This window comes from Nelumbo lutea, chromosome 4, assembly GCF_056320005.1.
Source record: "Nelumbo lutea isolate HS-2025 chromosome 4, American lotus-T2T, whole genome shotgun sequence".
NCBI classification, from domain to species: Eukaryota; Viridiplantae; Streptophyta; class Magnoliopsida; order Proteales; family Nelumbonaceae; genus Nelumbo; species Nelumbo lutea.
Window position 1 is genome coordinate 52,511,580 of NC_142687.1, and position 12,722 is coordinate 52,524,301.

Sequence of the window (12,722 nt, forward strand, 5' to 3'; positions counted from 1 at the left end):
GTTGTCTCGCCGAAACGACATATGGAATTTGCAAATAGTATATCAAAAATAAAATATTAATAAAATTGGGGTGCAACACGAGGACTTCCCAGGAGGTCACCCATCCTAGTACTACTCTCGCCCAAGCACGCTTAATTTCGGAGTTCTGATGGGATCCGGTGCATTAGTGCTGGTATGATCGCACCCGTTTTCTTCTTGTTCGCTTTAATCTTTATGCACTCACTATCTTGCTCCCCTCCATTAATTCTTTCAGACTTGAAAAAATGGTGTATGCAACTTTCCTCCCTTGGTAACCGTGCACAAGCTCCCAGGTGAGCGGAGTTATTCCTTTCTAGATCTGCCGCATCCCCGGATAAATGTAGTAATATCGCGGGGCCCACAATGCACGACGAATGCCAAAAGCCCGGTTTTGCACCGTTCCCATTCAGTAATGACAGTCGTTCCGCAAATGGTCCGAGTATCCGGCACGTTGTTTCCTGTTGTCTCGCCGAAACGACATATGGAATTTGCAAATATTATATCAAAAATAAAATATTAATAAAATTGGGGTGCAACACGAGGACTTCCCAGGAGGTCACCCATCCTAGTACTACTCTCGCCCAAGCACGCTTAACTTCGGAGTTCTGATGGGATCCGGTGCATTAGTGCTGGTATGATCGCACCTATTTGCTTCTTGTTCGCCTTAATCTTTATGCACTCATTATCTTGCTCCCCTCCGTTAATTCTTTCAGATTTGAAAAAACGGTGTATACAACTTTCTTCCCTTGGTGACCGTGCACAAGCTCCCAGGTGAGCGGAGTTATTCCTTTCTAGATCTGCCGCATCCCCGGATAAATGTAGTAATATCGCGGGGCCCACAATGCACGACGAATGCCAAAAGCCCGGTTTTGCACCGTTCCCATTCAGTAATGACGGTCGTTCCGCAAATGGTCCGAGTATCCGACACGTTGTTTCCAGTTGTCTCGCCGAAACGACATATGGAATTTGCAAATAGTATATCAAAAATAAAATATTAATAAAATTGGGGTGCAACACGAGGACTTCCCAGGAGGTCACCCATCCTAGTACTACTCTCGCCCAAGCACACTTAACTTCGGAGTTCTGATGGGATCCGGTGCATTAGTGCTGGTATGATCGCACCCGTTTGCTTCTTGTTCGTTTTAATCTTTATGCACTCATTATCTTGCTCCCCTCCGTTAATTCTTTCAGATTTGAAAAAACGGTATATGCAACTTTCCTCCCTTGGTTACCGTGCACAAGCTCCCAGGTGAGCGGAGTTATTCCTTTCTAGATCTGCCGCATCCCCGGATAAATGTAGTAATATCACGGGGCCCACAATGCACGATGAATGCCAAAAGCCCGGTTTTGCACCATTCCCATTCAGTAATGACGGTCGTTCCGCAAATGGTCCGAGTATCCGGCACGTTGTTTCCAGTTGTCTCGCCGAAACGACATATGGAATTTGCAAATAGTATATCAAAAATAAAATATTAATAAAATTGGGGTGCAACACGAGGACTTCCCAGGAGGTCACCCATCCTAGTACTACTCTCGCCCAAGCACGCTTAATTTCGGAGTTCTGATGGGATCCGGTGCATTAGTGCTGGTATGATCGCACCCGTTTTCTTCTTGTTCGCTTTAATCTTTATGCACTCACTATCTTGCTCCCCTCCATTAATTCTTTCAGACTTGAAAAAACGGTGTATGCAACTTTCCTCCCTTGGTAACCGTGCACAAGCTCCCAGGTGAGCGGAGTTATTCCTTTCTAGATCTGCCGCATCCCCGGATAAATGTAGTAATATCGCGGGGCCCACAATGCACGACGAATGCCAAAAGCCCGGTTTTGCACCGTTCCCATTCAGTAATGACGGTCGTTCCGAAAATGGTCCGAGTATCCGGCACGTTGTTTCCAGTTGTCTCGCCGAAACGACATATGGAATTTGCAAATAGTATATCAAAAATAAAATATTAATAAAATTGGGGTGCAACACGAGGACTTCCCAGGAGGTCACCCATCCTAGTACTACTCTCGCCCAAGCACGCTTAATTTCGGAGTTCTGATGGGATCCGGTGCATTAGTGCTGGTATGATCGCACCCGTTTTCTTCTTGTTCGCTTTAATCTTTATGCACTCACTATCTTGCTCCCCTCCATTAATTCTTTCAGACTTGAAAAAATGGTGTATGCAACTTTCCTCCCTTGGTAACCGTGCACAAGCTCCCAGGTGAGCGGAGTTATTCCTTTCTAGATCTGCCGCATCCCCGGATAAATGTAGTAATATCGCGGGGCCCACAATGCACGACGAATGCCAAAAGCCCGGTTTTGCACCGTTCCCATTCAGTAATGACAGTCGTTCCGCAAATGGTCCGAGTATCCGGCACGTTGTTTCCTGTTGTCTCGCCGAAACGACATATGGAATTTGCAAATATTATATCAAAAATAAAATATTAATAAAATTGGGGTGCAACACGAGGACTTCCCAGGAGGTCACCCATCCTAGTACTACTCTCGCCCAAGCACGCTTAACTTCGGAGTTCTGATGGGATCCGGTGCATTAGTGCTGGTATGATCGCACCTATTTGCTTCTTGTTCGCCTTAATCTTTATGCACTCATTATCTTGCTCCCCTCCGTTAATTCTTTCAGATTTGAAAAAACGGTGTATACAACTTTCTTCCCTTGGTGACCGTGCACAAGCTCCCAGGTGAGCGGAGTTATTCCTTTCTAGATCTGCCGCATCCCCGGATAAATGTAGTAATATCGCGGGGCCCACAATGCACGACGAATGCCAAAAGCCCGGTTTTGCACCGTTCCCATTCAGTAATGACGGTCGTTCCGCAAATGGTCCGAGTATCCGACACGTTGTTTCCAGTTGTCTCGCCGAAACGACATATGGAATTTGCAAATAGTATATCAAAAATAAAATATTAATAAAATTGGGGTGCAACACGAGGACTTCCCAGGAGGTCACCCATCCTAGTACTACTCTCGCCCAAGCACACTTAACTTCGGAGTTCTGATGGGATCCGGTGCATTAGTGCTGGTATGATCGCACCCGTTTGCTTCTTGTTCGTTTTAATCTTTATGCACTCATTATCTTGCTCCCCTCCGTTAATTCTTTCAGATTTGAAAAAACGGTATATGCAACTTTCCTCCCTTGGTTACCGTGCACAAGCTCCCAGGTGAGCGGAGTTATTCCTTTCTAGATCTGCCGCATCCCCGGATAAATGTAGTAATATCGCGGGGCCCACAATGCACGACGAATGCCAAAAGCACGGTTTTGCACCGTTCCCATTCAGTAATGACGGTCGTTCCGCAAATGGTCCGAGTATCCGGCACGTTGTTTCCAGTTGTCTCGCCGAAACGACATATGGAATTTGCAAATAGTATATCAAAAATAAAATATTAATAAAATTGGGGTGCAACACGAGGACTTCCCAGGAGGTCACCCATCCTAGTACTACTCTCGCCCAAGCACGCTTAACTTCGGAGTTCTGATGGGATACGGTGCATTAGTGCTGGTATGATAGCACCCGTTTGCTTCTTGTTCGCTTTAATCTTTATGCACTCATTATCTTGCTCCCCTCCGTTAATTCTTTCAGATTTGAAAAAACGGTGTATAAAACTTTCCTCCCTTGGTTACCGTGCACAAGCTCCCAGGTGAGCGGAGTTATTCCTTTCTAGATCTGCCGCATCCCCGGATAAATGTAGTAATATCGCGGGGCCCACAATGCACGACGAATGCCAAAAGCCCGGTTTTGCACCGTTCCCATTCAGTAATGACGGTCGTTCCGCAAATGGTCCGAGTATCCGGCACGTTGTTTCCAGTTGTCTCGCCGAAACGACATATGGAATTTGCAAATAGTATATCAAAAATAAAATATTAATAAAATTGGGGTGCAACACGAGGAGTTCCCAGGAGGTCACCCATCCTAATACTACTCTCGCCCAAGCACGCTTAACTTCGGAGTTCTGATGGGATACGGTGCATTAGTGCTGGTATGATAGCACACGTTTGCTTCTTGTTCGCTTTAATCTTTATGCACTCATTATCTTAATCCCCTCCGTTAATTCTTTCAGATTTGAAAAAACGGTGTATAAAACTTTCCTCCCTTGGTTACCGTGCACAAGCTCCCAGGTGAGCGGAGTTATTCCTTTCTAGATCTTCCGCATCCCCGGATAAATGTAGTAATATCGCGGGGCCCACAATGCACGACGAATGCCAAAAGCCCGGTTTTGCACCGTTCCCATTCAGTAATGACGGTCGTTCCGCAAATGGTCCGAGTATCCGGCACGTTGTTTCCAGTTGTCTCGCCGAAACGACATATGGAATTTGCAAATAGTATATCAAAAATAAAATATTAATAAAATTGGGGTGCAACACGAGGACTTCCCAGGAGGTCACCCATCCTAGTACTACTCTCGCCCAAGCACGCTTAACTTCGGAGTTCTGATGGGATCCGGTGCATTAGTGCTGGTATGATCGCACCCGTTTGCTTCTTGTTCGTTTTAATCTTTATGCACTCATTATCTTGCTCCCCTCCGTTAATTCTTTCAGATTTGAAAAAACGGTATATGCAACTTTCCTCCCTTGGTTACCGTGCACAAGCTCCCAGGTGAGCGGAGTTATTCCTTTCTAGATCTGCCGCATCCCCGGATAAATGTAGTAATATCGCGGGGCCCACAATGCACGACGAATGCCAAAAGCCCGGTTTTGCACCGTTCCCATTCAGTAATGACAGTCGTTCCGCAAATGGTCCGAGTATCCGGCACGTTGTTTCCTGTTGTCTCGCCGAAACGACATATGGAATTTGCAAATAGTATATCAAAAATAAAATATTAATAAAATTGGGGTGCAACACGAGGACTTCCCAGGAGGTCACCCATCCTATTACTACTCTCGCCCAAGCACGCTTAACTTCGGAGTTCTGATGGGATCCGGTGCATTAGTGCTGGTATGATCGCACCTATTTGCTTCTTGTTCGCCTTAATCTTTATGCACTCATTATCTTGCTCCCCTCCGTTAATTCTTTCAGATTTGAAAAAACGGTGTATACAACTTTCCTCCCTTGGTGACCGTGCACAAGCTCCCAGGTGAGCGGAGTTATTCCTTTCTAGATCTGCCGCATCCCCGGATAAATGTAGTAATATCGCGGGGCCCACAATGCACGACGATTGCCAAAAGCCCGGTTTTGCACCGTTCCCATTCAGTAATGACGGTCGTTCCGCAAATGGTCCGAGTATCCGGCACGTTGTTTCCAGTTGTCTCGCCGAAACGACATATGGAATTTGCAAATAGTATATCAAAAATAAAATATTAATAAAATTGGGGTGCAACACGAGGACTTCCCAGGAGGTCACCCATCCTAGTACTACTCTCGCCCAAGCACGCTTAACTTCGGAGTTCTGATGGGATCCGGTGCATTAGTGCTGGTATGATCGCACCCGTTTGCTTCTTGTTCGTTTTAATCTTTATGCACTCATTATCTTGCTCCCCTCCGTTAATTCTTTCAGATTTGAAAAAACGGTATATGCAACTTTCCTCCCTTGGTTACCGTGCACAAGCTCCCAGGTGAGCGGAGTTATTCCTTTCTAGATCTGCCGCATCCCCGGATAAATGTAGTAATATCACGGGGCCCACAATGCACGATGAATGCCAAAAGCCCGGTTTTGCACCATTCCCATTCAGTAATGACGGTCGTTCCGCAAATGGTCCGAGTATCCGGCACGTTGTTTCCAGTTGTCTCGCCGAAACGACATATGGAATTTGCAAATAGTATATCAAAAATAAAATATTAATAAAATTGGGGTGCAACACGAGGACTTCCCAGGAGGTCACCCATCCTAGTACTACTCTCGCCCAAGCACGCTTAATTTCGGAGTTCTGATGGGATCCGGTGCATTAGTGCTGGTATGATCGCACCCGTTTTCTTCTTGTTCGCTTTAATCTTTATGCACTCACTATCTTGCTCCCCTCCATTAATTCTTTCAGACTTGAAAAAACGGTGTATGCAACTTTCCTCCCTTGGTAACCGTGCACAAGCTCCCAGGTGAGCGGAGTTATTCCTTTCTAGATCTGCCGCATCCCCGGATAAATGTAGTAATATCGCGGGGCCCACAATGCACGACGAATGCCAAAAGCCCGGTTTTGCACCGTTCCCATTCAGTAATGACGGTCGTTCCGAAAATGGTCCGAGTATCCGGCACGTTGTTTCCAGTTGTCTCGCCGAAACGACATATGGAATTTGCAAATAGTATATCAAAAATAAAATATTAATAAAATTGGGGTGCAACACGAGGACTTCCCAGGAGGTCACCCATCCTAGTACTACTCTCGCCCAAGCACGCTTAATTTCGGAGTTCTGATGGGATCCGGTGCATTAGTGCTGGTATGATCGCACCCGTTTTCTTCTTGTTCGCTTTAATCTTTATGCACTCACTATCTTGCTCCCCTCCATTAATTCTTTCAGACTTGAAAAAATGGTGTATGCAACTTTCCTCCCTTGGTAACCGTGCACAAGCTCCCAGGTGAGCGGAGTTATTCCTTTCTAGATCTGCCGCATCCCCGGATAAATGTAGTAATATCGCGGGGCCCACAATGCACGACGAATGCCAAAAGCCCGGTTTTGCACCGTTCCCATTCAGTAATGACAGTCGTTCCGCAAATGGTCCGAGTATCCGGCACGTTGTTTCCTGTTGTCTCGCCGAAACGACATATGGAATTTGCAAATATTATATCAAAAATAAAATATTAATAAAATTGGGGTGCAACACGAGGACTTCCCAGGAGGTCACCCATCCTAGTACTACTCTCGCCCAAGCACGCTTAACTTCGGAGTTCTGATGGGATCCGGTGCATTAGTGCTGGTATGATCGCACCTATTTGCTTCTTGTTCGCCTTAATCTTTATGCACTCATTATCTTGCTCCCCTCCGTTAATTCTTTCAGATTTGAAAAAACGGTGTATACAACTTTCTTCCCTTGGTGACCGTGCACAAGCTCCCAGGTGAGCGGAGTTATTCCTTTCTAGATCTGCCGCATCCCCGGATAAATGTAGTAATATCGCGGGGCCCACAATGCACGACGAATGCCAAAAGCCCGGTTTTGCACCGTTCCCATTCAGTAATGACGGTCGTTCCGCAAATGGTCCGAGTATCCGGCACGTTGTTTCCAGTTGTCTCGCCGAAACGACATATGGAATTTGCAAATAGTATATCAAAAATAAAATATTAATAAAATTGGGGTGCAACACGAGGACTTCCCAGGAGGTTACCCATCCTAGTACTACTCTCGCCCAAGCACGCTTAACTTCGGAGTTCTGATGGGATCCGGTGCATTAGTGCTGGTATGATCGCACCCGTTTGTTTCTTGTTCGTTTTAATCTTTATGCACTCATTATCTTGCTCCCCTCCGTTAATTCTTTCAGATTTGAAAAAACGGTATATGCAACTTTCCTCCCTTGGTTACCGTGCACAAGCTCCCAGGTGAGCGGAGTTATTCCTTTCTAGATCTGCCGCATCCCCGGATCGCGGGGCCCACAATGCACGACGAATGCCAAAAGCACGGTTTTGCACCGTTCCCATTCAGTAATGACGGTCGTTCCGCAAATGGTCCGAGTATCCGGCACGTTGTTTCCAGTTGTCTCGCCGAAACGACATATGGAATTTGCAAATAGTATATCAAAAATAAAATATTAATAAAATTGGGGTGCAACACGAGGACTTCCCAGGAGGTCACCCATCCTAGTACTACTCTCGCCCAAGCACGCTTAACTTCGGAGTTCTGATGGGATACGGTGCATTAGTGCTGGTATGATAGCACCCGTTTGCTTCTTGTTCGCTTTAATCTTTATGCACTCATTATCTTGCTCCCCTCCGTTAATTCTTTCAGATTTGAAAAAACGGTGTATAAAACTTTCCTCCCTTGGTTACCGTGCACAAGCTCCCAGGTGAGCGGAGTTATTCCTTTCTAGATCTGCCGCATCCCCGGATAAATGTAGTAATATCGCGGGGCCCACAATGCACGACGAATGCCAAAAGCCCGGTTTTGCACCGTTCCCATTCAGTAATGACGGTCGTTCCGCAAATGGTCCGAGTATCCGGCACGTTGTTTCCAGTTGTCTCGCCGAAACGACATATGGAATTTGCAAATAGTATATCAAAAATAAAATATTAATAAAATTGGGGTGCAACACGAGGACTTCCCAGGAGGTCACCCATCCTAGTACTACTCTCGCCCAAGCACGCTTAACTTCGGAGTTCTGATGGGATCCGGTGCATTAGTGCTGGTATGATCGCACCCGTTTGCTTCTAGTTCGTTTTAATCTTTATGCACTCATTATCTTGCTCCCCTCCGTTAATTCTTTCAGATTTGAAAAAACGGTATATGCAACTTTCCTCCCTTGGTTACCGTGCACAAGCTCCCAGGTGAGCGGAGTTATTCCTTTCTAGATCTGCCGCATCCCCGGATAAATGTAGTAATATCGCGGGGCCCACAATGCACGACGAATGCCAAAAGCCCGGTTTTGCACCGTTCCCATTCAGTAATGACGGTCGTTCCGCAAATGGTCCGAGTATCCGGCACGTTGTTTCCAGTTGTCTCGCCGAAACGACATATGGAATTTGCAAATAGTATATCAAAAATAAAATATTAATAAAATTGGGGTGCAACACGAGGACTTCCCAGGAGGTCACCCATCCTAGTACTACTCTCGCCCAAGCACGCTTAACTTCGGAGTTCTGATGGGATACGGTGCATTAGTGCTGGTATGATAGCACCCGTTTGCTTCTTGTTCGCTTTAATCTTTATGCACTCATTATTTTGCTCCCCTCCGTTAATTCTTTCAGATTTGAAAAAACGGTGTATAAAACTTTCCTCCCTTGGTTACCGTGCACAAGCTCCCAGGTGAGCGGAGTTATTCCTTTCTAGATCTGCCGCATCCCCGGATAAATGTAGTAATATCGCGGGGCCCACAATGCACGACGAATGCCAAAAGCCCGGTTTTGCACCGTTCCCATTCAGTAATGACGGTCGTTCCGCAAATGGTCCGAGTATCCGGCACGTTGTTTCCAGTTGTCTCGCCGAAACGACATATGGAATTTGCAAATAGTATATCAAAAATAAAATATTAATAAAATTGGGGTGCAACACGAGGAGTTCCCAGGAGGTCACCCATCCTAATACTACTCTCGCCCAAGCACGCTTAACTTCGGAGTTCTGATGGGATACGGTGCATTAGTGCTGGTATGATAGCACCCGTTTGCTTCTTGTTCGCTTTAATCTTTATGCACTCATTATCTTAATCCCCTCCGTTAATTCTTTCAGATTTGAAAAAACGGTGTATAAAACTTTCCTCCCTTGGTTACCGTGCACAAGCTCCCAGGTGAGCGGAGTTATTCCTTTCTAGATCTGCCGCATCCCCGGATAAATGTAGTGATATCGCGGGGCCCACAATGCACGACGAATGCCAAAAGCCCGGTTTTGCACCGTTCCCATTCAGTAATGACGGTCGTTCCGCAAATGGTCCGAGTATCCGGCACGTTGTTTCCAGTTGTCTCGCCGAAACGACATATGGAATTTGCAAATAGTATATCAAAAATAAAATATTAATAAAATTGGGGTGCAACACGAGGACTTCCCAGGAGGTCACCCATCCTAGTACTACTCTCGCCCAAGCACGCTTAACTTCGGAGTTCTGATGGGATCCGGTGCATTAGTGCTGGTATGATCGCACCCGTTTGCTTCTTGTTCGTTTTAATCTTTATGCACTCATTATCTTGCTCCCCTCCGTTAATTCTTTCAGATTTGAAAAAACGGTATATGCAACTTTCCTCCCTTGGTTACCGTGCACAAGCTCCCAGGTGAGCGGAGTTATTCCTTTCTAGATCTGCCGCATCCCCGGATAAATGTAGTAATATCGCGGGGCCCACAATGCACGACGAATGCCAAAAGCCCGGTTTTGCACCGTTCCCATTCAGTAATGACAGTCGTTCCGCAAATGGTCCGAGTATCCGGCACGTTGTTTCCTGTTGTCTCGCCGAAACGACATATGGAATTTGCAAATAGTATATCAAAAATAAAATATTAATAAAATTGGGGTGCAACACGAGGACTTCCCAGGAGGTCACCCATCCTATTACTACTCTCGACCAAGCACGCTTAACTTCGGAGTTCTGATGGGATCCGGTGCATTAGTGCTGGTATGATCGCACCTATTTGCTTCTTGTTCGCCTTAATCTTTATGCACTCATTATCTTGCTCCCCTCCGTTAATTCTTTCAGATTTGAAAAAACGGTGTATACAACTTTCCTCCCTTGGTGACCGTGCACAAGCTCCCAGGTGAGCGGAGTTATTCCTTTCTAGATCTGCCGCATCCCCGGATAAATGTAGTAATATCGCGGGGCCCACAATGCACGACGAATGCCAAAAGCCCGGTTTTGCACCGTTCCCATTCAGTAATGACGGTCGTTCCGCAAATGGTCCGAGTATCCGGCACGTTGTTTCCAGTTGTCTCGCCGAAACGACATATGGAATTTGCAAATAGTATATCAAAAATAAAATATTAATAAAATTGGGGTGCAACACGAGGACTTCCCAGGAGGTCACCCATCCTAGTACTACTCTCGCCCAAGCACGCTTAACTTCGGAGTTCTGATGGGATCCGGTGCATTAGTGCTGGTATGATCGCACCCGTTTGCTTCTAGTTCGTTTTAATCTTTATGCACTCATTATCTTGCTCCCCTCCGTTAATTCTTTCAGATTTGAAAAAACGGTATATGCAACTTTCCTCCCTTGGTTACCGTGCACAAGCTCCCAGGTGAGCGGAGTTATTCCTTTCTAGATCTGCCGCATCGCCGGATAAATGTAGTAATATCGCGGGGCCCACAATGCACGACGAATGCCAAAAGCCCGGTTTTGCACCGTTCCCATTCAGTAATGACGGTCGTTCCGCAAATGGTCCGAGTATCCGGCACGTTGTTTCCAGTTGTCTCGCCGAAACGACATATGGAATTTGCAAATAGTATATCAAAAATAAAATATTAATAAAATTGGGGTGCAACACGAGGACTTCCCAGGAGGTTACCCATCCTAGTACTACTCTCGCCCAAGCACGCTTAACTTCGGAGTTCTGATGGGATCCGGTGCATTAGTGCTGGTATGATCGCACCAGTTTGTTTCTTGTTCGTTTTAATCTTTATGCACTCATTATCTTGCTCCCCTCCGTTAATTCTTTCAGATTTGAAAAAACGGTATATGCAACTTTCCTCCCTTGGTTACCGTGCACAAGCTCCCAGGTGAGCGGAGTTATTCCTTTCTAGATCTGCCGCATCCCCGGATAAATGTAGTAATATCGCGGGGCCCACAATGCACGACGAATGCCAAAAGCACGGTTTTGCACCGTTCCCATTCAGTAATGACGGTCGTTCCGCAAATGGTCCGAGTATCCGGCACGTTGTTTCCAGTTGTCTCGCCGAAACGACATATGGAATTTGCAAATAGTATATCAAAAATAAAATATTAATAAAATTGGGGTGCAACACGAGGACTTCCCAGGAGGTCACCCATCCTAGTACTACTCTCGCCCAAGCACGCTTAACTTCGGAGTTCTGATGGGATACGGTGCATTAGTGCTGGTATGATAGCACCCGTTTGCTTCTTGTTCGCTTTAATCTTTATGCACTCATTATCTTGCTCCCCTCCGTTAATTCTTTCAGATTTGAAAAAACGGTGTATAAAACTTTCCTCCCTTGGTTACCGTGCACAAGCTCCCAGGTGAGCGGAGTTATTCCTTTCTAGATCTGCCGCATCCCCGGATAAATGTAGTAATATCGCGGGGCCCACAATGCACGACGAATGCCAAAAGCCCGGTTTTGCACCGTTCCCATTCAGTAATGACGGTCGTTCCGCAAATGGTCCGAGTATCCGGCACGTTGTTTCCAGTTGTCTCGCCGAAACGACATATGGAATTTGCAAATAGTATATCAAAAATAAAATATTAATAAAATTGGGGTGCAACACGAGGAGTTCCCAGGAGGTCACCCATCCTAATACTACTCTCGCCCAAGCACGCTTAACTTCGGAGTTCTGATGGGATACGGTGCATTAGTGCTGGTATGATAGCACCCGTTTGCTTCTTGTTCGCTTTAATCTTTATGCACTCATTATCTTAATCCCCTCCGTTAATTCTTTCAGATTTGAAAAAACGGTGTATAAAACTTTCCTCCCTTGGTTACCGTGCACAAGCTCCCAGGTGAGCGGAGTTATTCCTTTCTAGATCTTCCGCATCCCCGGATAAATGTAGTAATATCGCGGGGCCCACAATGCACGACGAATGCCAAAAGCCCGGTTTTGCACCGTTCCCATTCAGTAATGACGGTCGTTCCGCAAATGGTCCGAGTATCCGGCACGTTGTTTCCAGTTGTCTCGCCGAAACGACATATGGAATTTGCAAATAGTATATCAAAAATAAAATATTAATAAAATTGGGGTGCAACACGAGGACTTCCCAGGAGGTCACCCATCCTAGTACTACTCTCGCCCAAGCACGCTTAACTTCGGAGTTCTGATGGGATCCGGTGCATTAGTGCTGGTATGATCGCACCCGTTTGCTTCTTGTTCGTTTTAATCTTTATGCACTCATTATCTTGCTCCCCTCCGTTAATTCTTTCAGATTTGAAAAAACGGTATATGCAACTTTCCTCCCTTGGTTACCGTGCACAAGCTCC

At 46.0% G+C, this 12,722-nt stretch overlaps 26 non-coding genes and 1 pseudogene across 26 annotated transcripts; all 27 read right to left on the reverse strand.

Annotated features, from left to right (window-relative positions):
- Window positions 1-67: 67 nt before the first annotated feature.
- Window positions 68-186, reverse strand: LOC148859171 (5S ribosomal RNA). The gene has a single exon (XR_016096355.1). It is a non-coding gene; the product is annotated as a 5S ribosomal RNA (ribosomal RNA).
- A 359-nt stretch (window positions 187-545) lies between these two features.
- Window positions 546-664, reverse strand: LOC148859172 (5S ribosomal RNA). The gene has a single exon (XR_016096001.1). It is a non-coding gene; the product is annotated as a 5S ribosomal RNA (ribosomal RNA).
- A 359-nt stretch (window positions 665-1,023) lies between these two features.
- LOC148859173 (5S ribosomal RNA) lies at window positions 1,024-1,142 on the reverse strand. Its single transcript, XR_016095722.1, has one exon. It is a non-coding gene; the product is annotated as a 5S ribosomal RNA (ribosomal RNA).
- A 359-nt stretch (window positions 1,143-1,501) lies between these two features.
- Window positions 1,502-1,620, reverse strand: LOC148859174 (5S ribosomal RNA). Its single transcript, XR_016096356.1, has one exon. It is a non-coding gene; the product is annotated as a 5S ribosomal RNA (ribosomal RNA).
- Window positions 1,621-1,979: 359 nt separating this feature from the next.
- LOC148859175 (5S ribosomal RNA) lies at window positions 1,980-2,098 on the reverse strand. Its single transcript, XR_016096357.1, has one exon. It is a non-coding gene; the product is annotated as a 5S ribosomal RNA (ribosomal RNA).
- A 359-nt stretch (window positions 2,099-2,457) lies between these two features.
- On the reverse strand, window positions 2,458-2,576 carry LOC148859176 (5S ribosomal RNA). Its single transcript, XR_016096002.1, has one exon. It is a non-coding gene; the product is annotated as a 5S ribosomal RNA (ribosomal RNA).
- A 359-nt stretch (window positions 2,577-2,935) lies between these two features.
- LOC148859177 (5S ribosomal RNA) lies at window positions 2,936-3,054 on the reverse strand. The gene has a single exon (XR_016095723.1). It is a non-coding gene; the product is annotated as a 5S ribosomal RNA (ribosomal RNA).
- A 359-nt stretch (window positions 3,055-3,413) lies between these two features.
- LOC148859178 (5S ribosomal RNA) lies at window positions 3,414-3,532 on the reverse strand. The gene has a single exon (XR_016097554.1). It is a non-coding gene; the product is annotated as a 5S ribosomal RNA (ribosomal RNA).
- Window positions 3,533-3,891: 359 nt separating this feature from the next.
- Window positions 3,892-4,010, reverse strand: LOC148859179 (5S ribosomal RNA; annotated as a pseudogene).
- Window positions 4,011-4,369: 359 nt separating this feature from the next.
- Window positions 4,370-4,488, reverse strand: LOC148859180 (5S ribosomal RNA). The gene has a single exon (XR_016098249.1). It is a non-coding gene; the product is annotated as a 5S ribosomal RNA (ribosomal RNA).
- Window positions 4,489-4,847: 359 nt separating this feature from the next.
- On the reverse strand, window positions 4,848-4,966 carry LOC148859181 (5S ribosomal RNA). The gene has a single exon (XR_016097020.1). It is a non-coding gene; the product is annotated as a 5S ribosomal RNA (ribosomal RNA).
- Window positions 4,967-5,325: 359 nt separating this feature from the next.
- LOC148859182 (5S ribosomal RNA) lies at window positions 5,326-5,444 on the reverse strand. The gene has a single exon (XR_016098250.1). It is a non-coding gene; the product is annotated as a 5S ribosomal RNA (ribosomal RNA).
- A 359-nt stretch (window positions 5,445-5,803) lies between these two features.
- LOC148859183 (5S ribosomal RNA) lies at window positions 5,804-5,922 on the reverse strand. Its single transcript, XR_016096358.1, has one exon. It is a non-coding gene; the product is annotated as a 5S ribosomal RNA (ribosomal RNA).
- A 359-nt stretch (window positions 5,923-6,281) lies between these two features.
- On the reverse strand, window positions 6,282-6,400 carry LOC148859184 (5S ribosomal RNA). Its single transcript, XR_016096360.1, has one exon. It is a non-coding gene; the product is annotated as a 5S ribosomal RNA (ribosomal RNA).
- A 359-nt stretch (window positions 6,401-6,759) lies between these two features.
- On the reverse strand, window positions 6,760-6,878 carry LOC148859185 (5S ribosomal RNA). The gene has a single exon (XR_016096003.1). It is a non-coding gene; the product is annotated as a 5S ribosomal RNA (ribosomal RNA).
- A 359-nt stretch (window positions 6,879-7,237) lies between these two features.
- LOC148859186 (5S ribosomal RNA) lies at window positions 7,238-7,356 on the reverse strand. The gene has a single exon (XR_016095710.1). It is a non-coding gene; the product is annotated as a 5S ribosomal RNA (ribosomal RNA).
- A 345-nt stretch (window positions 7,357-7,701) lies between these two features.
- Window positions 7,702-7,820, reverse strand: LOC148859187 (5S ribosomal RNA). The gene has a single exon (XR_016097556.1). It is a non-coding gene; the product is annotated as a 5S ribosomal RNA (ribosomal RNA).
- A 359-nt stretch (window positions 7,821-8,179) lies between these two features.
- On the reverse strand, window positions 8,180-8,298 carry LOC148859188 (5S ribosomal RNA). Its single transcript, XR_016098251.1, has one exon. It is a non-coding gene; the product is annotated as a 5S ribosomal RNA (ribosomal RNA).
- A 359-nt stretch (window positions 8,299-8,657) lies between these two features.
- Window positions 8,658-8,776, reverse strand: LOC148859189 (5S ribosomal RNA). The gene has a single exon (XR_016097557.1). It is a non-coding gene; the product is annotated as a 5S ribosomal RNA (ribosomal RNA).
- Window positions 8,777-9,135: 359 nt separating this feature from the next.
- On the reverse strand, window positions 9,136-9,254 carry LOC148859190 (5S ribosomal RNA). Its single transcript, XR_016098015.1, has one exon. It is a non-coding gene; the product is annotated as a 5S ribosomal RNA (ribosomal RNA).
- A 359-nt stretch (window positions 9,255-9,613) lies between these two features.
- Window positions 9,614-9,732, reverse strand: LOC148859191 (5S ribosomal RNA). The gene has a single exon (XR_016098253.1). It is a non-coding gene; the product is annotated as a 5S ribosomal RNA (ribosomal RNA).
- Window positions 9,733-10,091: 359 nt separating this feature from the next.
- On the reverse strand, window positions 10,092-10,210 carry LOC148859192 (5S ribosomal RNA). Its single transcript, XR_016097726.1, has one exon. It is a non-coding gene; the product is annotated as a 5S ribosomal RNA (ribosomal RNA).
- Window positions 10,211-10,569: 359 nt separating this feature from the next.
- Window positions 10,570-10,688, reverse strand: LOC148859193 (5S ribosomal RNA). The gene has a single exon (XR_016098255.1). It is a non-coding gene; the product is annotated as a 5S ribosomal RNA (ribosomal RNA).
- Window positions 10,689-11,047: 359 nt separating this feature from the next.
- On the reverse strand, window positions 11,048-11,166 carry LOC148859194 (5S ribosomal RNA). The gene has a single exon (XR_016096240.1). It is a non-coding gene; the product is annotated as a 5S ribosomal RNA (ribosomal RNA).
- A 359-nt stretch (window positions 11,167-11,525) lies between these two features.
- Window positions 11,526-11,644, reverse strand: LOC148859195 (5S ribosomal RNA). The gene has a single exon (XR_016097558.1). It is a non-coding gene; the product is annotated as a 5S ribosomal RNA (ribosomal RNA).
- Window positions 11,645-12,003: 359 nt separating this feature from the next.
- Window positions 12,004-12,122, reverse strand: LOC148859196 (5S ribosomal RNA). Its single transcript, XR_016098016.1, has one exon. It is a non-coding gene; the product is annotated as a 5S ribosomal RNA (ribosomal RNA).
- Window positions 12,123-12,481: 359 nt separating this feature from the next.
- Window positions 12,482-12,600, reverse strand: LOC148859197 (5S ribosomal RNA). The gene has a single exon (XR_016098257.1). It is a non-coding gene; the product is annotated as a 5S ribosomal RNA (ribosomal RNA).
- Between the last annotated feature and the right edge of the window lie 122 nt (window positions 12,601-12,722).